The 26,520-nt window shown below is 47.4% G+C and overlaps 28 non-coding genes and 4 pseudogenes across 28 annotated transcripts; all 32 read left to right on the top strand.

The window, feature by feature from the left end:
• Positions 1–4,248: 4,248 nt before the first annotated feature.
• On the top strand, positions 4,249–4,357 carry LOC139328407 (5S ribosomal RNA; annotated as a pseudogene).
• Positions 4,358–4,948: 591 nt separating this feature from the next.
• Positions 4,949–5,067, top strand: LOC139328364 (5S ribosomal RNA). The gene has a single exon (XR_011601948.1). It is a non-coding gene; the product is annotated as a 5S ribosomal RNA (ribosomal RNA).
• A 591-nt stretch (positions 5,068–5,658) lies between these two features.
• Positions 5,659–5,777, top strand: LOC139328131 (5S ribosomal RNA). Its single transcript, XR_011601722.1, has one exon. It is a non-coding gene; the product is annotated as a 5S ribosomal RNA (ribosomal RNA).
• Positions 5,778–6,368: 591 nt separating this feature from the next.
• Positions 6,369–6,487, top strand: LOC139328226 (5S ribosomal RNA). Its single transcript, XR_011601814.1, has one exon. It is a non-coding gene; the product is annotated as a 5S ribosomal RNA (ribosomal RNA).
• A 591-nt stretch (positions 6,488–7,078) lies between these two features.
• LOC139328130 (5S ribosomal RNA) lies at positions 7,079–7,197 on the top strand. Its single transcript, XR_011601721.1, has one exon. It is a non-coding gene; the product is annotated as a 5S ribosomal RNA (ribosomal RNA).
• A 591-nt stretch (positions 7,198–7,788) lies between these two features.
• LOC139328303 (5S ribosomal RNA) lies at positions 7,789–7,907 on the top strand. The gene has a single exon (XR_011601887.1). It is a non-coding gene; the product is annotated as a 5S ribosomal RNA (ribosomal RNA).
• Positions 7,908–8,498: 591 nt separating this feature from the next.
• On the top strand, positions 8,499–8,617 carry LOC139328129 (5S ribosomal RNA). The gene has a single exon (XR_011601720.1). It is a non-coding gene; the product is annotated as a 5S ribosomal RNA (ribosomal RNA).
• Positions 8,618–9,208: 591 nt separating this feature from the next.
• On the top strand, positions 9,209–9,327 carry LOC139328213 (5S ribosomal RNA). Its single transcript, XR_011601802.1, has one exon. It is a non-coding gene; the product is annotated as a 5S ribosomal RNA (ribosomal RNA).
• A 591-nt stretch (positions 9,328–9,918) lies between these two features.
• On the top strand, positions 9,919–10,027 carry LOC139328406 (5S ribosomal RNA; annotated as a pseudogene).
• A 591-nt stretch (positions 10,028–10,618) lies between these two features.
• LOC139328362 (5S ribosomal RNA) lies at positions 10,619–10,737 on the top strand. Its single transcript, XR_011601946.1, has one exon. It is a non-coding gene; the product is annotated as a 5S ribosomal RNA (ribosomal RNA).
• Positions 10,738–11,328: 591 nt separating this feature from the next.
• On the top strand, positions 11,329–11,447 carry LOC139328201 (5S ribosomal RNA). The gene has a single exon (XR_011601791.1). It is a non-coding gene; the product is annotated as a 5S ribosomal RNA (ribosomal RNA).
• Positions 11,448–12,038: 591 nt separating this feature from the next.
• LOC139328302 (5S ribosomal RNA) lies at positions 12,039–12,157 on the top strand. Its single transcript, XR_011601886.1, has one exon. It is a non-coding gene; the product is annotated as a 5S ribosomal RNA (ribosomal RNA).
• Positions 12,158–12,748: 591 nt separating this feature from the next.
• Positions 12,749–12,867, top strand: LOC139328190 (5S ribosomal RNA). Its single transcript, XR_011601780.1, has one exon. It is a non-coding gene; the product is annotated as a 5S ribosomal RNA (ribosomal RNA).
• A 591-nt stretch (positions 12,868–13,458) lies between these two features.
• LOC139328128 (5S ribosomal RNA) lies at positions 13,459–13,577 on the top strand. Its single transcript, XR_011601719.1, has one exon. It is a non-coding gene; the product is annotated as a 5S ribosomal RNA (ribosomal RNA).
• A 591-nt stretch (positions 13,578–14,168) lies between these two features.
• Positions 14,169–14,287, top strand: LOC139328127 (5S ribosomal RNA). The gene has a single exon (XR_011601718.1). It is a non-coding gene; the product is annotated as a 5S ribosomal RNA (ribosomal RNA).
• A 591-nt stretch (positions 14,288–14,878) lies between these two features.
• On the top strand, positions 14,879–14,997 carry LOC139328301 (5S ribosomal RNA). Its single transcript, XR_011601885.1, has one exon. It is a non-coding gene; the product is annotated as a 5S ribosomal RNA (ribosomal RNA).
• Positions 14,998–15,588: 591 nt separating this feature from the next.
• On the top strand, positions 15,589–15,707 carry LOC139328126 (5S ribosomal RNA). The gene has a single exon (XR_011601716.1). It is a non-coding gene; the product is annotated as a 5S ribosomal RNA (ribosomal RNA).
• A 591-nt stretch (positions 15,708–16,298) lies between these two features.
• LOC139328178 (5S ribosomal RNA) lies at positions 16,299–16,417 on the top strand. The gene has a single exon (XR_011601769.1). It is a non-coding gene; the product is annotated as a 5S ribosomal RNA (ribosomal RNA).
• A 591-nt stretch (positions 16,418–17,008) lies between these two features.
• LOC139328166 (5S ribosomal RNA) lies at positions 17,009–17,127 on the top strand. The gene has a single exon (XR_011601758.1). It is a non-coding gene; the product is annotated as a 5S ribosomal RNA (ribosomal RNA).
• Positions 17,128–17,718: 591 nt separating this feature from the next.
• On the top strand, positions 17,719–17,837 carry LOC139328300 (5S ribosomal RNA). Its single transcript, XR_011601884.1, has one exon. It is a non-coding gene; the product is annotated as a 5S ribosomal RNA (ribosomal RNA).
• Positions 17,838–18,428: 591 nt separating this feature from the next.
• LOC139328125 (5S ribosomal RNA) lies at positions 18,429–18,547 on the top strand. Its single transcript, XR_011601715.1, has one exon. It is a non-coding gene; the product is annotated as a 5S ribosomal RNA (ribosomal RNA).
• A 591-nt stretch (positions 18,548–19,138) lies between these two features.
• LOC139328155 (5S ribosomal RNA) lies at positions 19,139–19,257 on the top strand. Its single transcript, XR_011601747.1, has one exon. It is a non-coding gene; the product is annotated as a 5S ribosomal RNA (ribosomal RNA).
• A 591-nt stretch (positions 19,258–19,848) lies between these two features.
• LOC139328144 (5S ribosomal RNA) lies at positions 19,849–19,967 on the top strand. Its single transcript, XR_011601736.1, has one exon. It is a non-coding gene; the product is annotated as a 5S ribosomal RNA (ribosomal RNA).
• A 591-nt stretch (positions 19,968–20,558) lies between these two features.
• Positions 20,559–20,677, top strand: LOC139328299 (5S ribosomal RNA). The gene has a single exon (XR_011601883.1). It is a non-coding gene; the product is annotated as a 5S ribosomal RNA (ribosomal RNA).
• Positions 20,678–21,268: 591 nt separating this feature from the next.
• On the top strand, positions 21,269–21,387 carry LOC139328124 (5S ribosomal RNA). The gene has a single exon (XR_011601714.1). It is a non-coding gene; the product is annotated as a 5S ribosomal RNA (ribosomal RNA).
• Positions 21,388–21,956: 569 nt separating this feature from the next.
• Positions 21,957–22,075, top strand: LOC139328123 (5S ribosomal RNA). Its single transcript, XR_011601713.1, has one exon. It is a non-coding gene; the product is annotated as a 5S ribosomal RNA (ribosomal RNA).
• A 591-nt stretch (positions 22,076–22,666) lies between these two features.
• LOC139328121 (5S ribosomal RNA) lies at positions 22,667–22,785 on the top strand. Its single transcript, XR_011601711.1, has one exon. It is a non-coding gene; the product is annotated as a 5S ribosomal RNA (ribosomal RNA).
• Positions 22,786–23,374: 589 nt separating this feature from the next.
• On the top strand, positions 23,375–23,483 carry LOC139328372 (5S ribosomal RNA; annotated as a pseudogene).
• A 591-nt stretch (positions 23,484–24,074) lies between these two features.
• Positions 24,075–24,193, top strand: LOC139328120 (5S ribosomal RNA). The gene has a single exon (XR_011601710.1). It is a non-coding gene; the product is annotated as a 5S ribosomal RNA (ribosomal RNA).
• Positions 24,194–24,784: 591 nt separating this feature from the next.
• On the top strand, positions 24,785–24,903 carry LOC139328119 (5S ribosomal RNA). Its single transcript, XR_011601709.1, has one exon. It is a non-coding gene; the product is annotated as a 5S ribosomal RNA (ribosomal RNA).
• A 591-nt stretch (positions 24,904–25,494) lies between these two features.
• On the top strand, positions 25,495–25,613 carry LOC139328118 (5S ribosomal RNA). Its single transcript, XR_011601708.1, has one exon. It is a non-coding gene; the product is annotated as a 5S ribosomal RNA (ribosomal RNA).
• A 591-nt stretch (positions 25,614–26,204) lies between these two features.
• Positions 26,205–26,313, top strand: LOC139328417 (5S ribosomal RNA; annotated as a pseudogene).
• Positions 26,314–26,520: the final 207 nt, after the last annotated feature.

The following is a 26,520-nucleotide window of genomic DNA, read 5'->3' as shown; positions in this document are numbered from 1 at the left end:
TGCTGTCGATGTGTGTTTTTGTTTGTGCAGCTGCTTGATTTCTATCATTCATAAATCTCTCAGGAGCTGGCTCTACAGCAGGCATGTCCAAACTATTGCACAAAGGGCCGAGTGGCTGAAGGTTTTCTTTCCAACCAAGCAGCAGCACACCAGACTTGACTCATTTCATCAGCTGATCTCAGTCTGCAGACAGCTGATTGGTCAGACTGCATCCTCTTGATTGGTTGGAGGAATAACCTGCAGCCACACGGCCCTTTGTGGAATAGTTTGGACATGCCTGCTCTGGAGGATTCTCTGGGTGCCTTGATGAAGGATCTTCCAATTGCTTAAATGTACCTGAAGGAGACGAGGAGCGAGGAGAGAGGAGGCTTCTGAAGGAGATCAGAGTGAGGATACACCGGTGTAGCCTACGCGGAAGTAGGCTATTATTTAAGGGGCGTGTCGTATGAAACGCAATATCACGCACCGTCAGTCTGTGCTCGATATATCTGGCACTTTAGGATATAAAGGTGACTTTAACTACGAATACTTGTGGCATCACACAGAGCAGCTTTTTTTCTTTCTTTTATTTTTATTTTTTGAGTGATCGTCAAACACAAACCCATACATATATTAGATTATTTCAAAGAAAGTTTTAATGATTCGCATATTTAAAGCAAATTACAAAATTAAAGACTACCGTGTGTTTTTAGAAATTGTTCTTAAATAAAGGCTTCTATGTGCGTTCAGCTGCAGTCCCTTTGACAGCTAATACAGCTGTGCAAACGTCATCAGACCCGGGGGGTATTCCAGAAAGTGGGTTATGTGAAAACTCAGAGTAAGTTAAGCCTGAGATGAAGGAAACTCAGAGTTTTCTGTTCCAGAAAGAGAGGTAACTGAAACTCTGAGTCAGTCACCATGGTAACAGATTCTGTGAACATAACCTGCTCGCTGGCAGGTTTACTTTAAGAAACCCTGAGTTTCTACCTGTCTCCACATGAAGAAAGCTGTTAGACATGGATTGCCCGTTCATTCCCAATCCGATGAAGCCCAACTGATTCGAAATGCTTTACGTCACGAGAGAATCTTCCGACCGAGTTTAGGTGTCCCGTCATTTCCAGAGGAATATCTGTTCAAACGCTACCGCTTTTCATCAAACGGTATAATTTATCTGGATAACATTCTCCGGCCGTACATCACCAACCTCACACACCGCGGACATGCGCTCACATCACAGCAAATTTTACGCATAGTGCTACGTTTTTCTTTTTGCAAACGGTAGTTTTTTGTACAATATTGAGGATGCAGAGCACTTCGGAAAGGCAACAGTGTGTAGAGCTGTGAGGAAAGTGACCTCGCACTGAAACGCCTATGATGGTAGCAATGATGGTAGAGACTGGTGACTGATGTAGAAATCATATATTCTTTTATTTTAAATTATGATATACATTCTGCTGCGACCTCAGAGTGGGTTCAGTAGCTTAATTAGCTGGTATTTTGCAGGGCTTCCAAATGTGATAGGATGCATAGATGGGACACAAATTCCCATTACAGCACCTGCAGAACACAAAGGGCACTATGTGAATAGAAAATCCTTTCAGAGCATCAATGTCCAGGTTTATGACCTACCATCTTAAAAATTTTGTACATGAAAATGTATACATTACAATACACTGTAACACGTCATTCTCTGCACTGTGAAGATCATATGTGATGCAGCTTACATCATTACAATGTAGAAGCCAGGTGGCCTAGCTCTGTACATGACTCCTGGATCTACTGGGAGTGTAGTCTGAGCAACAGATTTGCACGAGGTAAGGAAGCTAAAACTTGTACAAATGTTCTTTGTCTCCCTTTTTAATACACTCAAATGTGTCCTCTATAATTACAGGAGTGCTTGATACTGGGGGGTTGAGGCTATCCATGTCAGCCCACTCTGTTGACCCCTTACCCTGACCCTGAGCCGGGGCCCCAACAACGTTTTAATGTGGCCCACTGCAGGACTAGAGCCTGGGTTGAGATGGCCATAGGCATACTCAAATCCAGGTTCCAGTGCCTGTGTTAGCTCAGGGTCATCCCAGAGAGGGCATGTGACATCATTGTGGCATGTGTTGTTCTCCATAATATTGCAACTATTAGAGGAGAGCAACACCCTGCTGTACAAATTAATGACCCTGAGGATGACCATCCCATCCACCCTGCAGACGTCCAGGATGGAAGGGCTGTAAGGGACCTAAACAGCAGAAACTACTTTTGATTAAAACAGTCAAATAATGACAAATTCACATGTGGTTTGGTCTTCTTTATTCCCTAAAAGTACAAAAGCAGCAGTCAGGATTTGTAATATAGTTCCATCCATTAACATATTTCACCTGTGAAGTGCATCCACCTCAACTGGAGTTCCAGTAATAGAATTTCAAGGTCTGTTTTTCTAATCTGCCGATCCAAATAGACCATTTCCTTTTCACTTTTCTCTATACTCTTCATGAGGTCGACTCTATACAACTCCTTCACTGGTAACTGGGAAACTTATGGATGACATTTAAATCCTACAGTTCTACATACAGATTTAACATGGTATTGACCAAAAATCTGACTGTGTCAAGCCGCCCTGTGGAAGTTGATGGACGCTCCTCCTGCTGATGCCCAGTCGTTCTGTTGAAGGACAAGAATGTGCTAGTTGTTTGTCCATTATCTATGCTCATCACTTCAGTGTACATGTCCAACTCCACATTCCACTCCAGAATGTAAAGGAATGTGAATGGGCAGAGCACTGCCAGTAGCTCTACATAATATTAAGACACACTTCAGTAGGCCTCTCTGGATTGCTCCCTGTGGCAGCAGACAGTGTTTCATCATCATCATCATCATCCTGTGATGAAGGAAAATATACTGTTTCAGAATACTTTGGTGGTTGAGGTGGTCCTCCACCCATTTTTCGGGCCTCTGCCATCTCTCTGTTGGCTGAGCAGAACTCAAATGTTAATCTTTTTTTTTTTTAATTAGTATTTTATTGAGTGTTCGTGGACACATCGTCACATTTTAAATGACCTCAATACCTATAAAATAAAAATGTGTAAACATTGTATCAAGTGTTAATCTACTAAGTGGGATATTAAGTGAGATGACATGTTAAAGCAACATGTTGTTAGGGGTTTAAATTACTACTTGAAGTCGCCAATGAATTAATATTCACTTTGTTTAATAGCCTAAGTCAATTAAAAAAATAAAATTAAAATCAAAGGGAGGTACAATCATAGCCTAGCAAAATATGCCTTACCTTTTTGAATGATGTTTTTATATTTCATTTTTCGCTGATTCTTTCTCCCCTGTTGGATTGCACCTAAATGAAAATCAGATTTTATTCCTATTTACATTCATAACTGTATGCTACGATCTTAAGTACGGTTAAATGTTAAGTCAATGGAATAGTACATTCAAACTTACACGTTGTCTCGGGTAGCAGTTTTCTCCCATGCCGTTTCTCTCTCCTTCGCTGCTGCAGCGGTGATATATTTACGCCGAAATATGTGCTCATACTCCACATAGGCCTGCAATAAGACCTCCAACTCCATCGGGGTAAAATAACTTGATCTTTCTTTCTTTTTTTCTTTGTTTTTTTTTCAGTTGTCATGGTGACTCGTGGTATCGGGGCTCTATTGATGACGGCTTTTTATAGTGGTTATGCACGCGCACAACTCAAGGTTAACATATTCAGAGTTGATTGAACTAACTCAGATCAGCTGTTCTGGAACCGGATACTCAGAGTTTCCCATCTCACAGTAAGTCAACTCAGAGTTCAGAGATAAACTCAGAGTTTGTTGAACCTCCGACCTGGAATACCCCCCAGCTCTCTGTATCCTCCTCAAGAAGGGCAGAGGTGAATCCACGCATCCCAACAGACAATAAAACAGCATAAAAAAGGAAATCAACAACATATGTGTCTACGTGATATCATACAAAAAGACTATGACAAATAATATTGCCTTGGCAAGGATGGCTCATGCTGGTGATAACAAATTTCTCTGAAAGAAGCACGTGTAAGCTGTTGGTTAGGGGGAACATTGAACTTTGCTCCATCAGGCCCGTGTGTGCAAAGAAAAGTATATCCATTGATTGACTTGTCTCTGTTGGAAATCAGATTTGTTGGAGTGAAGAATAAAAGCAGCCTCGACATTTGGAAAGACGTGAAAGGAGCGAGCCCTCACACCCCAGAGTGTACATAGCGAGGGCACATGTATAAAAAGCTTGTGCGCATCAGCCTTTGTGGCTTACGGCCATACCAGCCTGACAACGTCCGATCTCGGAAGCTAAGCAGGGTCGGGCCTGGTTAGTACTTGGATGGGAGACCGCCTGGGAATACCAGGTGCTGTAAGCCTTTTCTGGTGCTGTAAGCCTTTTCTTCTCGACTTCGGTGCAATGGCCGTCCACACTGAAAAGAAAGTAGCACCACGGAACAGGGGGCTTGCAACACACAAGTGAAACCATGAGAGGCTGCTCCCGCAGAACAGGAGCAGAAAAGAAGCGCAGTATGTCGTCGGTAATAAGAGCTCTCTGTATCCTCCTCAAGAAGGGCAGAGGTGAATCCACGCATCCCAACAGACAATAAAACAGCATAAAAAAGGAAATCAACAACATATGTGTCTACGTGATATCATACAAAAAGACTATGACAAATAATATTGCCTTGGCAAGGGTGGCTCATGCTGGTGATAACAAATTTCTCCGAAAGAAGCACGTGTAAGCTGTTGGTTAGGGGGCACATTAAACTTTGCTCCATCAGGCCCGTGTGTGCAAAGAAAAGTATATCCATTGATTGACTTGTCTCCGTTGGAAATCAGATTTGTTGGAGTGAAGAATAAAAGCGGCCTCGACATTTGGAAAGACGTGAAAGGAGCGAGCCCTCACACCCCAGAGTGTACATAGCGAGGGCACATGTATAAAAAGCTTGTGCGCATCAGCCTTTGTGGCTTACGGCCATACCAGCCTGACAACGCCCGATCTCGTCCGATCTGGGAAGCTAAGCAGGGTCGGGCCTGGTTAGTACTTGGATGGGAGACCGCCTGGGAATACCAGGTGCTGTAAGCCTTTTCTGGTGCTGTAAGCCTTTTCTTCTCGACTTCGGTGCAATGGCCGTCCACACTGAGAAGAAAGTAGCACCACGGAACAGGGGGCTTGCAACACACAAGTGAAACCATGAGAGGCTGCTCCCGCAGAACAGGAGCAGAAAAGAAGCGCAGTATGTCGTCGGTAATAAGATTTCTCTGTATCCTCCTCAAGAAGGGCAGAGGTGAATCCACGCATCCCAACAGACAATAAAACAGCATAAAAAAGGAAATCAACAACATATGTGTCTACGTGATATCATACAAAAAGACTATGACAAATAATATTGCCTTGGCAAGGGTGGCTCATGCTGGTGATAACAAATTTCTCCGAAAGAAGCACGTGTAAGCTGTTGGTTAGGGGGCACATTAAACTTTGCTCCATCAGGCCCGTGTGTGCAAAGAAAAGTATATCCATTGATTGACTTGTCTCCGTTGGAAATCAGATTTGTTGGAGTGAAGAATAAAAGCGGCCTCGACATTTGGAAAGACGTGAAAGGAGCGAGCCCTCACACCCCAGAGTGTACATAGCGAGGGCACATGTATAAAAAGCTTGTGCGCATCAGCCTTTGTGGCTTACGGCCATACCAGCCTGACAACGCCCGATCTCGTCCGATCTCGGAAGCTAAGCAGGGTCGGGCCTGGTTAGTACTTGGATGGGAGACCGCCTGGGAATACCAGGTGCTGTAAGCCTTTTCTGGTGCTGTAAGCCTTTTCTTCTCGACTTCGGTGCAATGGCCGTCCACACTGAAAAGAAAGTAGCACCACGGAACAGGGGGCTTGCAACACACAAGTGAAACCATGAGAGGCTGCTCCCGCAGAACAGGAGCAGAAAAGAAGCGCAGTATGTCGTCGGTAATAAGAGCTCTCTGTATCCTCCTCAAGAAGGGCAGAGGTGAATCCACGCATCCCAACAGACAATAAAACAGCATAAAAAAGGAAATCAACAACATATGTGTCTACGTGATATCATACAAAAAGACTATGACAAATAATATTGCCTTGGCAAGGGTGGCTCATGCTGGTGATAACAAATTTCTCCGAAAGAAGCACGTGTAAGCTGTTGGTTAGGGGGCACATTGAACTTTGCTCCATCAGGCCCGTGTGTGCAAAGAAAAGTATATCCATTGATTGACTTGTCTCCGTTGGAAATCAGATTTGTTGGAGTGAAGAATAAAAGCGGCCTCGACATTTGGAAAGACGTGAAAGGAGCGAGCCCTCACACCCCAGAGTGTACATAGCGAGGGCACATGTATAAAAAGCTTGTGCGCATCAGCCTTTGTGGCTTACGGCCATACCAGCCTGACAGCGCCCGATCTCGTCCGATCTCGGAAGCTAAGCAGGGTCGGGCCTGGTTAGTACTTGGATGGGAGACCGCCTGGGAATACCAGGTGCTGTAAGCCTTTTCTGGTGCTGTAAGCCTTTTCTTCTCGACTTCGGTGCAATGGCCGTCCACACTGAGAAGAAAGTAGCACCACGGAACAGGGGGCTTGCAACACACAAGTGAAACCATGAGAGGCTGCTCCCGCAGAACAGGAGCAGAAAAGAAGCGCAGTATGTCGTCGGTAATAAGATTTCTCTGTATCCTCCTCAAGAAGGGCAGAGGTGAATCCACGCATCCCAACAGACAATAAAACAGCATAAAAAAGGAAATCAACAACATATGTGTCTACGTGATATCATACAAAAAGACTATGACAAATAATATTGCCTTGGCAAGGGTGGCTCATGCTGGTGATAACAAATTTCTCCGAAAGAAGCACGTGTAAGCTGTTGGTTAGGGGGCACATTGAACTTTGCTCCATCAGGCCCGTGTGTGCAAAGAAAAGTATATCCATTGATTGACTTGTCTCCGTTGGAAATCAGATTTGTTGGAGTGAAGAATAAAAGCGGCCTCGACATTTGGAAAGACGTGAAAGGAGCGAGCCCTCACACCCCAGAGTGTACATAGCGAGGGCACATGTATAAAAAGCTTGTGCGCATCAGCCTTTGTGGCTTACGGCCATACCAGCCTGACAACGCCCGATCTCGTCCGATCTCGGAAGCTAAGCAGGGTCGGGCCTGGTTAGTACTTGGATGGGAGACCGCCTGGGAATACCAGGTGCTGTAAGCCTTTTCTGGTGCTGTAAGCCTTTTCTTCTCGACTTCGGTGCAATGGCCGTCCACACTGAGAAGAAAGTAGCACCACGGAACAGGGGGCTTGCAACACACAAGTGAAACCATGAGAGGCTGCTCCCGCAGAACAGGAGCAGAAAAGAAGCGCGGTATGTCGTCGGTAATAAGAGCTCTCTGTATCCTCCTCAAGAAGGGCAGAGGTGAATCCACGCATCCCAACAGACAATAAAACAGCATAAAAAAGGAAATCAACAACATATGTGTCTACGTGATATCATACAAAAAGACTATGACAAATAATATTGCTTTGGCAAGGGTGGCTCATGCTGGTGATAACAAATTTCTCCGAAAGAAGCACGTGTAAGCTGTTGGTTAGGGGGCACATTGAACTTTGCTCCATCAGGCCCGTGTGTGCAAAGAAAAGTATATCCATTGATTGACTTGTCTCCGTTGGAAATCAGATTTGTTGGAGTGAAGAATAAAAGCGGCCTCGACATTTGGAAAGACGTGAAAGGAGCGAGCCCTCACACCCCAGAGTGTACATAGCGAGGGCACATGTATAAAAAGCTTGTGCGCATCAGCCTTTGTGGCTTGCGGCCATACCAGCCTGACAGCGCCCGATCTCGTCAGATCTCGGAAGCTAAGCAGGGTCGGGCCTGGTTAGTACTTGGATGGGAGACCGCCTGGGAATACCAGGTGCTGTAAGCCTTTTCTGGTGCTGTAAGCCTTTTCTTCTCGACTTCGGTGCAATGGCCGTCCACACTGAGAAGAAAGTAGCACCACGGAACAGGGGGCTTGCAACACACAAGTGAAACCATGAGAGGCTGCTCCCGCAGAACAGGAGCAGAAAAGAAGCGCGGTATGTCGTCGGTAATAAGAGCTCTCTGTGTCCTCCTCAAGAAGGGCAGAGGTGAATCCACGCATCCCAACAAACAATAAAACAGCATAAAAAAGGAAATCAACAACATATGTGTCTACGTGATATCATACAAAAAGACTATGACAAATAATATTGCCTTGGCAAGGGTGGCTCATGCTGGTGATAACAAATTTCTCCGAAAGAAGCACGTGTAAGCTGTTGGTTAGGGGGCACATTGAACTTTGCTCCATCAGGCCCGTGTGTGCAAAGAAAAGTATATCCATTGATTGACTTGTCTCCGTTGGAAATCAGATTTGTTGGAGTGAAGAATAAAAGCGGCCTCGACATTTGGAAAGACGTGAAAGGAGCGAGCCCTCACACCCCAGAGTGTACATAGCGAGGGCACATGTATAAAAAGCTTGTGCGCATCAGCCTTTGTGGCTTACGGCCATACCAGCCTGACAACGCCCGATCTCGTCCGATCTCGGAAGCTAAGCAGGGTCGGGCCTGGTTAGTACTTGGATGGGAGACCGCCTGGGAATACCAGGTGCTGTAAGCCTTTTCTGGTGCTGTAAGCCTTTTCTTCTCGACTTCGGTGCAATGGCCGTCCACACTGAGAAGAAAGTAGCACCACGGAACAGGGGGCTTGCAACACACAAGTGAAACCATGAGAGGCTGCTCCCGCAGAACAGGAGCAGAAAAGAAGCGCAGTATGTCGTCGGTAATAAGATTTCTCTGTATCCTCCTCAAGAAGGGCAGAGGTGAATCCACGCATCCCAACAGACAATAAAACAGCATAAAAAAGGAAATCAACAACATATGTGTCTACGTGATATCATACAAAAAGACTATGACAAATAATATTGCTTTGGCAAGGGTGGCTCATGCTGGTGATAACAAATTTCTCCGAAAGAAGCACGTGTAAGCTGTTGGTTAGGGGGCACATTAAACTTTGCTCCATCAGGCCCGTGTGTGCAAAGAAAAGTATATCCATTGATTGACTTGTCTCCGTTGGAAATCAGATTTGTTGGAGTGAAGAATAAAAGCGGCCTCGACATTTGGAAAGACGTGAAAGGAGCGAGCCCTCACACCCCAGAGTGTACATAGCGAGGGCACATGTATAAAAAGCTTGTGCGCATCAGCCTTTGTGGCTTACGGCCATACCAGCCTGACAGCGCCCGATCTCGTCCGATCTCGGAAGCTAAGCAGGGTCGGGCCTGGTTAGTACTTGGATGGGAGACCGCCTGGGAATACCAGGTGCTGTAAGCCTTTTCTGGTGCTGTAAGCCTTTTCTTCTCGACTTCGGTGCAATGGCCGTCCACACTGAGAAGAAAGTAGCACCACGGAACAGGGGGCTTGCAACACACAAGTGAAACCATGAGAGGCTGCTCCCGCAGAACAGGAGCAGAAAAGAAGCGCAGTATGTCGTCGGTAATAAGAGCTCTCTGTATCCTCCTCAAGAAGGGCAGAGGTGAATCCACGCATCCCAACAGACAATAAAACAGCATAAAAAAGGAAATCAACAACATATGTGTCTACGTGATATCATACAAAAAGACTATGACAAATAATATTGCTTTGGCAAGGGTGGCTCATGCTGGTGATAACAAATTTCTCCGAAAGAAGCACGTGTAAGCTGTTGGTTAGGGGGCACATTGAACTTTGCTCCATCAGGCCCGTGTGTGCAAAGAAAAGTATATCCATTGATTGACTTGTCTCCGTTGGAAATCAGATTTGTTGGAGTGAAGAATAAAAGCGGCCTCGACATTTGGAAAGACGTGAAAGGAGCGAGCCCTCACACCCCAGAGTGTACATAGCGAGGGCACATGTATAAAAAGCTTGTGCGCATCAGCCTTTGTGGCTTACGGCCATACCAGCCTGACAACGTCCGATCTCGGAAGCTAAGCAGGGTCGGGCCTGGTTAGTACTTGGATGGGAGACCGCCTGGGAATACCAGGTGCTGTAAGCCTTTTCTGGTGCTGTAAGCCTTTTCTTCTCGACTTCGGTGCAATGGCCGTCCACACTGAAAAGAAAGTAGCACCACGGAACAGGGGGCTTGCAACACACAAGTGAAACCATGAGAGGCTGCTCCCGCAGAACAGGAGCAGAAAAGAAGCGCAGTATGTCGTCGGTAATAAGAGCTCTCTGTATCCTCCTCAAGAAGGGCAGAGGTGAATCCACGCATCCCAACAGACAATAAAACAGCATAAAAAAGGAAATCAACAACATATGTGTCTACGTGATATCATACAAAAAGACTATGACAAATAATATTGCCTTGGCAAGGGTGGCTCATGCTGGTGATAACAAATTTCTCCGAAAGAAGCACGTGTAAGCTGTTGGTTAGGGGGCACATTAAACTTTGCTCCATCAGGCCCGTGTGTGCAAAGAAAAGTATATCCATTGATTGACTTGTCTCCGTTGGAAATCAGATTTGTTGGAGTGAAGAATAAAAGCGGCCTCGACATTTGGAAAGACGTGAAAGGAGCGAGCCCTCACACCCCAGAGTGTACATAGCGAGGGCACATGTATAAAAAGCTTGTGCGCATCAGCCTTTGTGGCTTACGGCCATACCAGCCTGACAACGCCCGATCTCGTCCGATCTGGGAAGCTAAGCAGGGTCGGGCCTGGTTAGTACTTGGATGGGAGACCGCCTGGGAATACCAGGTGCTGTAAGCCTTTTCTGGTGCTGTAAGCCTTTTCTTCTCGACTTCGGTGCAATGGCCGTCCACACTGAGAAGAAAGTAGCACCACGGAACAGGGGGCTTGCAACACACAAGTGAAACCATGAGAGGCTGCTCCCGCAGAACAGGAGCAGAAAAGAAGCGCAGTATGTCGTCGGTAATAAGATTTCTCTGTATCCTCCTCAAGAAGGGCAGAGGTGAATCCACGCATCCCAACAGACAATAAAACAGCATAAAAAAGGAAATCAACAACATATGTGTCTACGTGATATCATACAAAAAGACTATGACAAATAATATTGCCTTGGCAAGGGTGGCTCATGCTGGTGATAACAAATTTCTCCGAAAGAAGCACGTGTAAGCTGTTGGTTAGGGGGCACATTAAACTTTGCTCCATCAGGCCCGTGTGTGCAAAGAAAAGTATATCCATTGATTGACTTGTCTCCGTTGGAAATCAGATTTGTTGGAGTGAAGAATAAAAGCGGCCTCGACATTTGGAAAGACGTGAAAGGAGCGAGCCCTCACACCCCAGAGTGTACATAGCGAGGGCACATGTATAAAAAGCTTGTGCGCATCAGCCTTTGCGGCTTACGGCCATACCAGCCTGACAGCGCCCGATCTCGTCCGATCTCGGAAGCTAAGCAGGGTCGGGCCTGGTTAGTACTTGGATGGGAGACCGCCTGGGAATACCAGGTGCTGTAAGCCTTTTCTGGTGCTGTAAGCCTTTTCTTCTCGACTTCGGTGCAATGGCCGTCCACACTGAGAAGAAAGTAGCACCACGGAACAGGGGGCTTGCAACACACAAGTGAAACCATGAGAGGCTGCTCCCGCAGAACAGGAGCAGAAAAGAAGCGCAGTATGTCGTCGGTAATAAGAGCTCTCTGTATCCTCCTCAAGAAGGGCAGAGGTGAATCCACGCATCCCAACAGACAATAAAACAGCATAAAAAAGGAAATCAACAACATATGTGTCTACGTGATATCATACAAAAAGACTATGACAAATAATATTGCCTTGGCAAGGGTGGCTCATGCTGGTGATAACAAATTTCTCCGAAAGAAGCACGTGTAAGCTGTTGGTTAGGGGGCACATTGAACTTTGCTCCATCAGGCCCGTGTGTGCAAAGAAAAGTATATCCATTGATTGACTTGTCTCCGTTGGAAATCAGATTTGTTGGAGTGAAGAATAAAAGCGGCCTCGACATTTGGAAAGACGTGAAAGGAGCGAGCCCTCACACCCCAGAGTGTACATAGCGAGGGCACATGTATAAAAAGCTTGTGCGCATCAGCCTTTGTGGCTTGCGGCCATACCAGCCTGACAGCGCCCGATCTCGTCAGATCTCGGAAGCTAAGCAGGGTCGGGCCTGGTTAGTACTTGGATGGGAGACCGCCTGGGAATACCAGGTGCTGTAAGCCTTTTCTGGTGCTGTAAGCCTTTTCTTCTCGACTTCGGTGCAATGGCCGTCCACACTGAGAAGAAAGTAGCACCACGGAACAGGGGGCTTGCAACACACAAGTGAAACCATGAGAGGCTGCTCCCGCAGAACAGGAGCAGAAAAGAAGCGCGGTATGTCGTCGGTAATAAGAGCTCTCTGTATCCTCCTCAAGAAGGGCAGAGGTGAATCCACGCATCCCAACAGACAATAAAACAGCATAAAAAAGGAAATCAACAACATATGTGTCTACGTGATATCATACAAAAAGACTATGACAAATAATATTGCTTTGGCAAGGGTGGCTCATGCTGGTGATAACAAATTTCTCCGAAAGAAGCACGTGTAAGCTGTTGGTTAGGGGGCACATTGAACTTTGCTCCATCAGGCCCGTGTGTGCAAAGAAAAGTATATCCATTGATTGACTTGTCTCCGTTGGAAATCAGATTTGTTGGAGTGAAGAATAAAAGCGGCCTCGACATTTGGAAAGACGTGAAAGGAGCGAGCCCTCACACCCCAGAGTGTACATAGCGAGGGCACATGTATAAAAAGCTTGTGCGCATCAGCCTTTGTGGCTTACGGCCATACCAGCCTGACAGCGCCCGATCTCGTCCGATCTCGGAAGCTAAGCAGGGTCGGGCCTGGTTAGTACTTGGATGGGAGACCGCCTGGGAATACCAGGTGCTGTAAGCCTTTTCTGGTGCTGTAAGCCTTTTCTTCTCGACTTCGGTGCAATGGCCGTCCACACTGAGAAGAAAGTAGCACCACGGAACAGGGGGCTTGCAACACACAAGTGAAACCATGAGAGGCTGCTCCCGCAGAACAGGAGCAGAAAAGAAGCGCAGTATGTCGTCGGTAATAAGATTTCTCTGTATCCTCCTCAAGAAGGGCAGAGGTGAATCCACGCATCCCAACAGACAATAAAACAGCATAAAAAAGGAAATCAACAACATATGTGTCTACGTGATATCATACAAAAAGACTATGACAAATAATATTGCCTTGGCAAGGGTGGCTCATGCTGGTGATAACAAATTTCTCCGAAAGAAGCACGTGTAAGCTGTTGGTTAGGGGGCACATTAAACTTTGCTCCATCAGGCCCGTGTGTGCAAAGAAAAGTATATCCATTGATTGACTTGTCTCCGTTGGAAATCAGATTTGTTGGAGTGAAGAATAAAAGCGGCCTCGACATTTGGAAAGACGTGAAAGGAGCGAGCCCTCACACCCCAGAGTGTACATAGCGAGGGCACATGTATAAAAAGCTTGTGCGCATCAGCCTTTGTGGCTTACGGCCATACCAGCCTGACAACGCCCGATCTCGTCCGATCTCGGAAGCTAAGCAGGGTCGGGCCTGGTTAGTACTTGGATGGGAGACCGCCTGGGAATACCAGGTGCTGTAAGCCTTTTCTGGTGCTGTCAGCCTTTTCTTCTCGACTTCGGTGCAATGGCCGTCCACACTGAAAAGAAAGTAGCACCACGGAACAGGGGGCTTGCAACACACAAGTGAAACCATGAGAGGCTGCTCCCGCAGAACAGGAGCAGAAAAGAAGCGCAGTATGTCGTCGGTAATAAGAGCTCTCTGTATCCTCCTCAAGAAGGGCAGAGGTGAATCCACGCATCCCAACAGACAATAAAACAGCATAAAAAAGGAAATCAACAACATATGTGTCTACGTGATATCATACAAAAAGACTATGACAAATAATATTGCCTTGGCAAGGGTGGCTCATGCTGGTGATAACAAATTTCTCCGAAAGAAGCACGTGTAAGCTGTTGGTTAGGGGGCACATTGAACTTTGCTCCATCAGGCCCGTGTGTGCAAAGAAAAGTATATCCATTGATTGACTTGTCTCCGTTGGAAATCAGATTTGTTGGAGTGAAGAATAAAAGCGGCCTCGACATTTGGAAAGACGTGAAAGGAGCGAGCCCTCACACCCCAGAGTGTACATAGCGAGGGCACATGTATAAAAAGCTTGTGCGCATCAGCCTTTGTGGCTTACGGCCATACCAGCCTGACAACGCCCGATCTCGTCCGATCTCGGAAGCTAAGCAGGGTCGGGCCTGGTTAGTACTTGGATGGGAGACCGCCTGGGAATACCAGGTGCTGTAAGCCTTTTCTGGTGCTGTAAGCCTTTTCTTCTCGACTTCGGTGCAATGGCCGTCCACACTGAGAAGAAAGTAGCACCACGGAACAGGGGGCTTGCAACACACAAGTGAAACCATGAGAGGCTGCTCCCGCAGAACAGGAGCAGAAAAGAAGCGCGGTATGTCGTCGGTAATAAGAGCTCTCTGTATCCTCCTCAAGAAGGGCAGAGGTGAATCCACGCATCCCAACAGACAATAAAACAGCATAAAAAAGGAAATCAACAACATATGTGTCTACGTGATATCATACAAAAAGACTATGACAAATAATATTGCTTTGGCAAGGGTGGCTCATGCTGGTGATAACAAATTTCTCCGAAAGAAGCACGTGTAAGCTGTTGGTTAGGGGGCACATTGAACTTTGCTCCATCAGGCCCGTGTGTGCAAAGAAAAGTATATCCATTGATTGACTTGTCTCCGTTGGAAATCAGATTTGTTGGAGTGAAGAATAAAAGCGGCCTCGACATTTGGAAAGACGTGAAAGGAGCGAGCCCTCACACCCCAGAGTGTACATAGCGAGGGCACATGTATAAAAAGCTTGTGCGCATCAGCCTTTGTGGCTTGCGGCCATACCAGCCTGACAGCGCCCGATCTCGTCAGATCTCGGAAGCTAAGCAGGGTCGGGCCTGGTTAGTACTTGGATGGGAGACCGCCTGGGAATACCAGGTGCTGTAAGCCTTTTCTGGTGCTGTAAGCCTTTTCTTCTCGACTTCGGTGCAATGGCCGTCCACACTGAGAAGAAAGTAGCACCACGGAACAGGGGGCTTGCAACACACAAGTGAAACCATGAGAGGCTGCTCCCGCAGAACAGGAGCAGAAAAGAAGCGCGGTATGTCGTCGGTAATAAGAGCTCTCTGTGTCCTCCTCAAGAAGGGCAGAGGTGAATCCACGCATCCCAACAAACAATAAAACAGCATAAAAAAGGAAATCAACAACATATGTGTCTACGTGATATCATACAAAAAGACTATGACAAATAATATTGCCTTGGCAAGGGTGGCTCATGCTGGTGATAACAAATTTCTCCGAAAGAAGCACGTGTAAGCTGTTGGTTAGGGGGCACATTGAACTTTGCTCCATCAGGCCCGTGTGTGCAAAGAAAAGTATATCCATTGATTGACTTGTCTCCGTTGGAAATCAGATTTGTTGGAGTGAAGAATAAAAGCGGCCTCGACATTTGGAAAGACGTGAAAGGAGCGAGCCCTCACACCCCAGAGTGTACATAGCGAGGGCACATGTATAAAAAGCTTGTGCGCATCAGCCTTTGTGGCTTACGGCCATACCAGCCTGACAACGCCCGATCTCGTCCGATCTCGGAAGCTAAGCAGGGTCGGGCCTGGTTAGTACTTGGATGGGAGACCGCCTGGGAATACCAGGTGCTGTAAGCCTTTTCTGGTGCTGTAAGCCTTTTCTTCTCGACTTCGGTGCAATGGCCGTCCACACTGAGAAGAAAGTAGCACCACGGAACAGGGGGCTTGCAACACACAAGTGAAACCATGAGAGGCTGCTCCCGCAGAACAGGAGCAGAAAAGAAGCGCAGTATGTCGTCGGTAATAAGATTTCTCTGTATCCTCCTCAAGAAGGGCAGAGGTGAATCCACGCATCCCAACAGACAATAAAACAGCATAAAAAAGGAAATCAACAACATATGTGTCTACGTGATATCATACAAAAAGACTATGACAAATAATATTGCTTTGGCAAGGGTGGCTCATGCTGGTGATAACAAATTTCTCCGAAAGAAGCACGTGTAAGCTGTTGGTTAGGGGGCACATTGAACTTTGCTCCATCAGGCCCGTGTGTGCAAAGAAAAGTATATCCATTGATTGACTTGTCTCCGTTGGAAATCAGATTTGTTGGAGTGAAGAATAAAAGCGGCCTCGACATTTGGAAAGACGTGAAAGGAGCGAGCCCTCACACCCCAGAGTGTACATAGCGAGGGCACATGTATAAAAAGCTTGTGCGCATCAGCCTTTGTGGCTTACGGCCATACCAGCCTGACAGCGCCCGATCTCGTCCGATCTCGGAAGCTAAGCAGGGTCGGGCCTGGTTAGTACTTGGATGGGAGACCGCCTGGGAATACCAGGTGCTGTAAGCCTTTTCTGGTGCTGTAAGCCTTTTCTTCTCGACTTCGGTGCAATGGCCGTCCACACTGAGAAGAAAGTAGCACCACGGAACAGGGGGCTTGCAACACACAAGTGAAACCATGAGAGGCTGCTCCCGCAGAACAGGAGCAGAAAAGAAGCGCAGTATGTCGTCGGTAATAAGATTTCTCTGTATCCTCCTCAAGAAGGGCAGAGGTGAATCCACGCATCCCAACAGACAATAAAACAGCATAAAAAAGGAAATCAACAACATATGTGTCTACGTGATATCATACAAAAAGACTATGACAAATAATATTGCCTTGGCAAGGGTGGCTCATGCTGGTGATAACAAATTTCTCCGAAAGAAGCACGTGTAAGCTGTTGGTTAGGGGGCACATTGAACTTTGCTCCATCAGGCCCGTGTGTGCAAAGAAAAGTATATCCATTGATTGACTTGTCTCCGTTGGAAATCAGATTTGTTGGAGTGAAGAATAAAAGCGGCCTCGACGTTTGGAAAGACGTGAAAGGAGCGAGCCCTCACACCCCAGAGTGTACATAGCGAGGGCACATGTATAAAAAGCTTGTGCGCATCAGCCTTTGTGGCTTACGGCCATACCAGCCTGACAGCGCCCGATCTCGTCCGATCTCGGAAGCTAAGCAGGGTCGGGCCTGGTTAGTACTTGGATGGGAGACCGCCTGGGAATACCAGGTGCTGTAAGCCTTTTCTGGTGCTGTAAGCCTTTTCTTCTCGACTTCGGTGCAATGGCCGTCCACACTGAGAAGAAAGTAGCACCACGGAACAGGGGGCTTGCAACACACAAGTGAAACCATGAGAGGCTGCTCCCGCAGAACAGGAGCAGAAAAGAAGCGCGGTATGTCGTCGGTAATAAGAGCTCTCTGTATCCTCCTCAAGAAGGGCAGAGGTGAATCCACGCATCCCAACAGACAATAAAACAGCATAAAAAAGGAAATCAACAACATATGTGTCTACGTGATATCATACAAAAAGACTATGACAAATAATATTGCTTTGGCAAGGGTGGCTCATGCTGGTGATAACAAATTTCTCCGAAAGAAGCACGTGTAAGCTGTTGGTTAGGGGGCACATTGAACTTTGCTCCATCAGGCCCGTGTGTGCAAAGAAAAGTATATCCATTGATTGACTTGTCTCCGTTGGAAATCAGATTTGTTGGAGTGAAGAATAAAAGCGGCCTCGACATTTGGAAAGACGTGAAAGGAGCGAGCCCTCACACCCCAGAGTGTACATAGCGAGGGCACATGTATAAAAAGCTTGTGCGCATCAGCCTTTGTGGCTTGCGGCCATACCAGCCTGACAGCGCCCGATCTCGTCAGATCTCGGAAGCTAAGCAGGGTCGGGCCTGGTTAGTACTTGGATGGGAGACCGCCTGGGAATACCAGGTGCTGTAAGCCTTTTCTGGTGCTGTAAGCCTTTTCTTCTCGACTTCGGTGCAATGGCCGTCCACACTGAGAAGAAAGTAGCACCACGGAACAGGGGGCTTGCAACACACAAGTGAAACCATGAGAGGCTGCTCCCGCAGAACAGGAGCAGAAAAGAAGCGCGGTATGTCGTCGGTAATAAGAGCTCTCTGTGTCCTCCTCAAGAAGGGCAGAGGTGAATCCACGCATCCCAACAAACAATAAAACAGCATAAAAAAGGAAATCAACAACATATGTGTCTACGTGATATCATACAAAAAGACTATGACAAATAATATTGCCTTGGCAAGGGTGGCTCATGCTGGTGATAACAAATTTCTCCGAAAGAAGCACGTGTAAGCTGTTGGTTAGGGGGCACATTGAACTTTGCTCCATCAGGCCCGTGTGTGCAAAGAAAAGTATATCCATTGATTGACTTGTCTCCGTTGGAAATCAGATTTGTTGGAGTGAAGAATAAAAGCGGCCTCGACATTTGGAAAGACGTGAAAGGAGCGAGCCCTCACACCCCAGAGTGTACATAGCGAGGGCACATGTATAAAAAGCTTGTGCGCATCAGCCTTTGTGGCTTACGGCCATACCAGCCTGACAACGCCCGATCTCGTCCGATCTCGGAAGCTAAGCAGGGTCGGGCCTGGTTAGTACTTGGATGGGAGACCGCCTGGGAATACCAGGTGCTGTAAGCCTTTTCTGGTGCTGTAAGCCTTTTCTTCTCGACTTCGGTGCAATGGCCGTCCACACTGAGAAGAAAGTAGCACCACGGAACAGGGGGCTTGCAACACACAAGTGAAACCATGAGAGGCTGCTCCCGCAGAACAGGAGCAGAAAAGAAGCGCAGTATGTCGTCGGTAATAAGATTTCTCTGTATCCTCCTCAAGAAGGGCAGAGGTGAATCCACGCATCCCAACAGACAATAAAACAGCATAAAAAAGGAAATCAACAACATATGTGTCTACGTGATATCATACAAAAAGACTATGACAAATAATATTGCTTTGGCAAGGGTGGCTCATGCTGGTGATAACAAATTTCTCCGAAAGAAGCACGTGTAAGCTGTTGGTTAGGGGGCACATTGAACTTTGCTCCATCAGGCCCGTGTGTGCAAAGAAAAGTATATCCATTGATTGACTTGTCTCCGTTGGAAATCAGATTTGTTGGAGTGAAGAATAAAAGCGGCCTCGACATTTGGAAAGACGTGAAAGGAGCGAGCCCTCACACCCCAGAGTGTACATAGCGAGGGCACATGTATAAAAAGCTTGTGCGCATCAGCCTTTGTGGCTTACGGCCATACCAGCCTGACAGCGCCCGATCTCGTCCGATCTCGGAAGCTAAGCAGGGTCGGGCCTGGTTAGTACTTGGATGGGAGACCGCCTGGGAATACCAGGTGCTGTAAGCCTTTTCTGGTGCTGTAAGCCTTTTCTTCTCGACTTCGGTGCAATGGCCGTCCACACTGAGAAGAAAGTAGCACCACGGAACAGGGGGCTTGCAACACACAAGTGAAACCATGAGAGGCTGCTCCCGCAGAACAGGAGCAGAAAAGAAGCGCAGTATGTCGTCGGTAATAAGAGCTCTCTGTATCCTCCTCAAGAAGGGCAGAGGTGAATCCACGCATCCCAACAGACAATAAAACAGCATAAAAAAGGAAATCAACAACATATGTGTCTACGTGATATCATACAAAAAGACTATGACAAATAATATTGCCTTGGCAAGGGTGGCTCATGCTGGTGATAACAAATTTCTCCGAAAGAAGCACGTGTAAGCTGTTGGTTAGGGGGCACATTAAACTTTGCTCCATCAGGCCCGTGTGTGCAAAGAAAAGTATATCCATTGATTGACTTGTCTCCGTTGGAAATCAGATTTGTTGGAGTGAAGAATAAAAGCGGCCTCGACATTTGGAAAGACGTGAAAGGAGCGAGCCCTCACACCCCAGAGTGTACATAGCGAGGGCACATGTATAAAAAGCTTGTGCGCATCAGCCTTTGTGGCTTACGGCCATACCAGCCTGACAGCGCCCGATCTCGTCCGATCTCGGAAGCTAAGCAGGGTCGGGCCTGGTTAGTACTTGGATGGGAGACCGCCTGGGAATACCAGGTGCTGTAAGCCTTTTCTGGTGCTGTAAGCCTTTTCTTCTCGACTTCGGTGCAATGGCCGTCCACACTGAGAAGAAAGTAGCACCACGGAACAGGGGGCTTGCAACACACAAGTGAAACCATGAGAGGCTGCTCCCGCAGAACAGGAGCAGAAAAGAAGCGCGGTATGTCGTCGGTAATAAGAGCTCTCTGTATCCTCCTCAAGAAGGGCAGAGGTGAATCCACGCATCCCAACAGACAATAAAACAGCATAAAAAAGGAAATCAACAACATATGTGTCTACGTGATATCATACAAAAAGACTATGACAAATAATATTGCTTTGGCAAGGGTGGCTCATGCTGGTGATAACAAATTTCTCCGAAAGAAGCACGTGTAAGCTGTTGGTTAGGGGGCACATTGAACTTTGCTCCATCAGGCCCGTGTGTGCAAAGAAAAGTATATCCATTGATTGACTTGTCTCCGTTGGAAATCAGATTTGTTGGAGTGAAGAATAAAAGCGGCCTCGACATTTGGAAAGACGTGAAAGGAGCGAGCCCTCACACCCCAGAGTGTACATAGCGAGGGCACATGTATAAAAAGCTTGTGCGCATCAGCCTTTGTGGCTTGCGGCCATACCAGCCTGACAGCGCCCGATCTCGTCAGATCTCGGAAGCTAAGCAGGGTCGGGCCTGGTTAGTACTTGGATGGGAGACCGCCTGGGAATACCAGGTGCTGTAAGCCTTTTCTGGTGCTGTAAGCCTTTTCTTCTCGACTTCGGTGCAATGGCCGTCCACACTGAGAAGAAAGTAGCACCACGGAACAGGGGGCTTGCAACACACAAGTGAAACCATGAGAGGCTGCTCCCGCAGAACAGGAGCAGAAAAGAAGCGCGGTATGTCGTCGGTAATAAGAGCTCTCTGTGTCCTCCTCAAGAAGGGCAGAGGTGAATCCACGCATCCCAACAAACAATAAAACAGCATAAAAAAGGAAATCAACAACATATGTGTCTACGTGATATCATACAAAAAGACTATGACAAATAATATTGCCTTGGCAAGGGTGGCTCATGCTGGTGATAACAAATTTCTCCGAAAGAAGCACGTGTAAGCTGTTGGTTAGGGGGCACATTGAACTTTGCTCCATCAGGCCCGTGTGTGCAAAGAAAAGTATATCCATTGATTGACTTGTCTCCGTTGGAAATCAGATTTGTTGGAGTGAAGAATAAAAGCGGCCTCGACATTTGGAAAGACGTGAAAGGAGCGAGCCCTCACACCCCAGAGTGTACATAGCGAGGGCACATGTATAAAAAGCTTGTGCGCATCAGCCTTTGTGGCTTACGGCCATACCAGCCTGACAACGCCCGATCTCGTCCGATCTCGGAAGCTAAGCAGGGTCGGGCCTGGTTAGTACTTGGATGGGAGACCGCCTGGGAATACCAGGTGCTGTAAGCCTTTTCTGGTGCTGTAAGCCTTTTCTTCTCGACTTCGGTGCAATGGCCGTCCACACTGAGAAGAAAGTAGCACCACGGAACAGGGGGCTTGCAACACACAAGTGAAACCATGAGAGGCTGCTCCCGCAGAACAGGAGCAGAAAAGAAGCGCAGTATGTCGTCGGTAATAAGATTTCTCTGTATCCTCCTCAAGAAGGGCAGAGGTGAATCCACGCATCCCAACAGACAATAAAACAGCATAAAAAAGGAAATCAACAACATATGTGTCTACGTGATATCATACAAAAAGACTATGACAAATAATATTGCTTTGGCAAGGGTGGCTCATGCTGGTGATAACAAATTTCTCCGAAAGAAGCACGTGTAAGCTGTTGGTTAGGGGGCACATTGAACTTTGCTCCATCAGGCCCGTGTGTGCAAAGAAAAGTATATCCATTGATTGACTTGTCTCCGTTGGAAATCAGATTTGTTGGAGTGAAGAATAAAAGCGGCCTCGAGCGAGCCCTCACACCCCAGAGTGTACATAGCGAGGGCACATGTATAAAAAGCTTGTGCGCATCAGCCTTTGTGGCTTACGGCCATACCAGCCTGACAACGCCCGATCTCGTCCGATCTCGGAAGCTAAGCAGGGTCGGGCCTGGTTAGTACTTGGATGGGAGACCGCCTGGGAATACCAGGTGCTGTAAGCCTTTTCTGGTGCTGTAAGCCTTTTCTTCTCGACTTCGGTGCAATGGCCGTCCACACTGAGAAGAAAGTAGCACCACGGAACAGGGGGCTTGCAACACACAAGTGAAACCATGAGAGGCTGCTCCCGCAGAACAGGAGCAGAAAAGAAGCGCGGTATGTCGTCGGTAATAAGAGCTCTCTGTATCCTCCTCAAGAAGGGCAGAGGTGAATCCACGCATCCCAACAGACAATAAAACAGCATAAAAAAGGAAATCAACAACATATGTGTCTACGTGATATCATACAAAAAGACTATGACAAATAATATTGCTTTGGCAAGGGTGGCTCATGCTGGTGATAACAAATTTCTCCGAAAGAAGCACGTGTAAGCTGTTGGTTAGGGGGCACATTGAACTTTGCTCCATCAGGCCCGTGTGTGCAAAGAAAAGTATATCCATTGATTGACTTGTCTCCGTTGGAAATCAGATTTGTTGGAGTGAAGAATAAAAGCGGCCTCGACATTTGGAAAGACGTGAAAGGAGCGAGCCCTCACACCCCAGAGTGTACATAGCGAGGGCACATGTATAAAAAGCTTGTGCGCATCAGCCTTTGTGGCTTACGGCCATACCAGCCTGACAACGCCCGATCTCGTCCGATCTCGGAAGCTAAGCAGGGTCGGGCCTGGTTAGTACTTGGATGGGAGACCGCCTGGGAATACCAGGTGCTGTAAGCCTTTTCTGGTGCTGTAAGCCTTTTCTTCTCGACTTCGGTGCAATGGCCGTCCACACTGAGAAGAAAGTAGCACCACGGAACAGGGGGCTTGCAACACACAAGTGAAACCATGAGAGGCTGCTCCCGCAGAACAGGAGCAGAAAAGAAGCGCAGTATGTCGTCGGTAATAAGAGCTCTCTGTATCCTCCTCAAGAAGGGCAGAGGTGAATCCACGCATCCCAACAGACAATAAAACAGCATCAAAAAGGAAATCAACAACATATGTGTCTACGTGATATCATACAAAAAGACTATGACAAATAATATTGCCTTGGCAAGGGTGGCTCATGCTGGTGATAACAAATTTCTCCGAAAGAAGCACGTGTAAGCTGTTGGTTAGGGGGCACAATGAACTTTGCTCCATCAGGCCCGTGTGTGCAAAGAAAAGTATATCCATTGATTGACTTGTCTCCGTTGGAAATCAGATTTGTTGGAGTGAAGAATAAAAGCGGCCTCGACATTTGGAAAGACGTGAAAGGAGCGAGCCCTCACACCCCAGTGTACATAGCGAGGGCACATGTATAAAAAGCTTGTGCGCATCAGCCTTTGTGGCTTACGGCCATACCAGCCTGACAACGCCCGATCTCGGAAGCTAAGCAGGGTCGGGCCTGGTTAGTACTTGGATGGGAGACCGCCTGGGAATACCAGGTGCTGTAAGCCTTTTCTGGTGCTGTAAGCCTTTTCTTCTCGACTTCGGTGCAATGGCCGTCCACACTGAGAAGAAAGTAGCACCACGGAACAGGGGGCTTGCAACACACAAGTGAAACCATGAGAGGCTGCTCCCGCAGCACAGGAGCAGAAAAGAAGCGCAGTATGTCGTCGGTAATAAGAGCTCTCTGTATCCTCCTCAAGAAGGGCAGAGGTGAATCCACGCATCCCAACAGACAATAAAACAGCATAAAAAAGGAAATCAACAACATATGTGTCTACGTGATATCATACAAAAAGACTATGACAAATAATATTGCTTTGGCAAGGGTGGCTCATGCTGGTGATAACAAATTTCTCCGAAAGAAGCACGTGTAAGCTGTTGGTTAGGGGGCACATTGAACTTTGCTCCATCAGGCCCGTGTGTGCAAAGAAAAGTATATCCATTGATTGACTTGTCTCCGTTGGAAATCAGATTTGTTGGAGTGAAGAATAAAAGCGGCCTCGACATTTGGAAAGACGTGAAAGGAGCGAGCCCTCACACCCCAGAGTGTACATAGCGAGGGCACATGTATAAAAAGCTTGTGCGCATCAGCCTTTGTGGCTTACGGCCATACCAGCCTGACAACGCCCGATCTCGTCCGATCTCGGAAGCTAAGCAGGGTCGGGCCTGGTTAGTACTTGGATGGGAGACCGCCTGGGAATACCAGGTGCTGTAAGCCTTTTCTGGTGCTGTAAGCCTTTTCTTCTCGACTTCGGTGCAATGGCCGTCCACACTGAGAAGAAAGTAGCACCACGGAACAGGGGGCTTGCAACACACAAGTGAAACCATGAGAGGCTGCTCCCGCAGAACAGGAGCAGAAAAGAAGCGCAGTATGTCGTCGGTAATAAGAGCTCTCTGTATCCTCCTCAAGAAGGGCAGAGGTGAATCCACGCATCCCAACAGACAATAAAACAGCATAAAAAAGGAAATCAACAACATATGTGTCTACGTGATATCATACAAAAAGACTATGACAAATAATATTGCTTTGGCAAGGGTGGCTCATGCTGGTGATAACAAATTTCTCCGAAAGAAGCACGTGTAAGCTGTTGGTTAGGGGGCACATTGAACTTTGCTCCATCAGGCCCGTGTGTGCAAAGAAAAGTATATCCATTGATTGACTTGTCTCCGTTGGAAATCAGATTTGTTGGAGTGAAGAATAAAAGCGGCCTCGACATTTGGAAAGACGTGAAAGGAGCGAGCCCTCACACCCCAGAGTGTACATAGCGAGGGCACATGTATAAAAAGCTTGTGCGCATCAGCCTTTGTGGCTTACGGCCATACCAGCCTGACAACGCCCGATCTCGTCCGATCTCGGAAGCTAAGCAGGGTCGGGCCTGGTTAGTACTTGGATGGGAGACCGCCTGGGAATACCAGGTGCTGTAAGCCTTTTCTGGTGCTGTAAGCCTTTTCTTCTCGACTTCGGTGCAATGGCCGTCCACACTGAGAAGAAAGTAGCACCACGGAACAGGGGGCTTGCAACACACAAGTGAAACCATGAGAGGCTGCTCCCGCAGAACAGGAGCAGAAAAGAAGCGCAGTATGTCGTCGGTAATAAGAGCTCTCTGTGTCCTCCTCAAGAAGGGCAGAGGTGAATCCACGCATCCCAACAGACAATAAAACAGCATCAAAAAGGAAATCAACAACATATGTGTCTACGTGATATCATACAAAAAGACTATGACAAATAATATTGCTTTGGCAAGGGTGGCTCATGCTGGTAATAACAAATTTCTCCGAAAGAAGCACGTGTAAGCTGTTGGTTAGGGGGCACATTGAACTTTGCTCCATCAGGCCCGTGTGTGCAAAGAAAAGTATATCCATTGATTGACTTGTCTCCGTTGGAAATCAGATTTGTTGGAGTGAAGAATAAAAGCGGCCTCGACATTTGGAAAGACGTGAAAGGAGCGAGCCCTCACACCCCAGAGTGTACATAGCGAGGGCACATGTATAAAAAGCTTGTGCGCATCAGCCTTTGTGGCTTACGGCCATACCAGCCTGACAACGCCCGATCTCGTCCGATCTCGGAAGCTAAGCAGGGTCGGGCCTGGTTAGTACTTGGATGGGAGACCGCCTGGGAATACCAGGTGCTGTAAGCCTTTTCTGGTGCTGTAAGCCTTTTCTTCTCGACTTCGGTGCAATGGCCGTCCACACTGAGAAGAAAGTAGCACCACGGAACAGGGGGCTTGCAACACACAAGTGAAACCATGAGAGGCTGCTCCCGCAGAACAGGAGCAGAAAAGAAGCGCGGTATGTCGTCGGTAATAAGAGCTCTCTGTATCCTCCTCAAGAAGGGCAGAGGTGAATCCACGCATCCCAACAGACAATAAAACAGCATAAAAAAGGAAATCAACAACATATGTGTCTACGTGATATCATACAAAAAGACTATGACAAATAATATTGCTTTGGCAAGGGTGGCTCATGCTGGTGATAACAAATTTCTCCGAAAGAAGCACGTGTAAGCTGTTGGTTAGGGGGCACATTGAACTTTGCTCCATCAGGCCCGTGTGTGCAAAGAAAAGTATATCCATTGATTGACTTGTCTCCGTTGGAAATCAGATTTGTTGGAGTGAAGAATAAAAGCGGCCTCGACATTTGGAAAGACGTGAAAGGAGCGAGCCCTCACACCCCAGAGTGTACATAGCGAGGGCACATGTATAAAAAGCTTGTGCGCATCAGCCTTTGTGGCTTACGGCCATACCAGCCTGACAACGCCCGATCTCGGAAGCTAAGCAGGGTCGGGCCTGCTTAGTACTTGGATGGGAGACCGCCTGGGAATACCAGGTGCTGTAAGCCTTTTCTGGTGCTGTAAGCCTTTTCTTCTCGACTTCGGTGCAATGGCCGTCCACACTGAGAAGAAAGTAGCACCACGGAACAGGGGGCTTGCAACACACAAGTGAAACCATGAGAGGCTGCTCCCGCAGAACAGGAGCAGAAAAGAAGCGCAGTATGTCGTCGGTAATAAGAGCTCTCTGTATCCTCCTCAAGAAGGGCAGAGGTGAA

Source organism: Chaetodon trifascialis (assembly GCF_039877785.1).
Source record: "Chaetodon trifascialis isolate fChaTrf1 chromosome 24 unlocalized genomic scaffold, fChaTrf1.hap1 SUPER_24_unloc_1, whole genome shotgun sequence".
NCBI classification, from domain to species: Eukaryota; Metazoa; Chordata; class Actinopteri; order Chaetodontiformes; family Chaetodontidae; genus Chaetodon; species Chaetodon trifascialis.
This window is presented reverse-complemented; position numbering and strand designations above follow the sequence as displayed.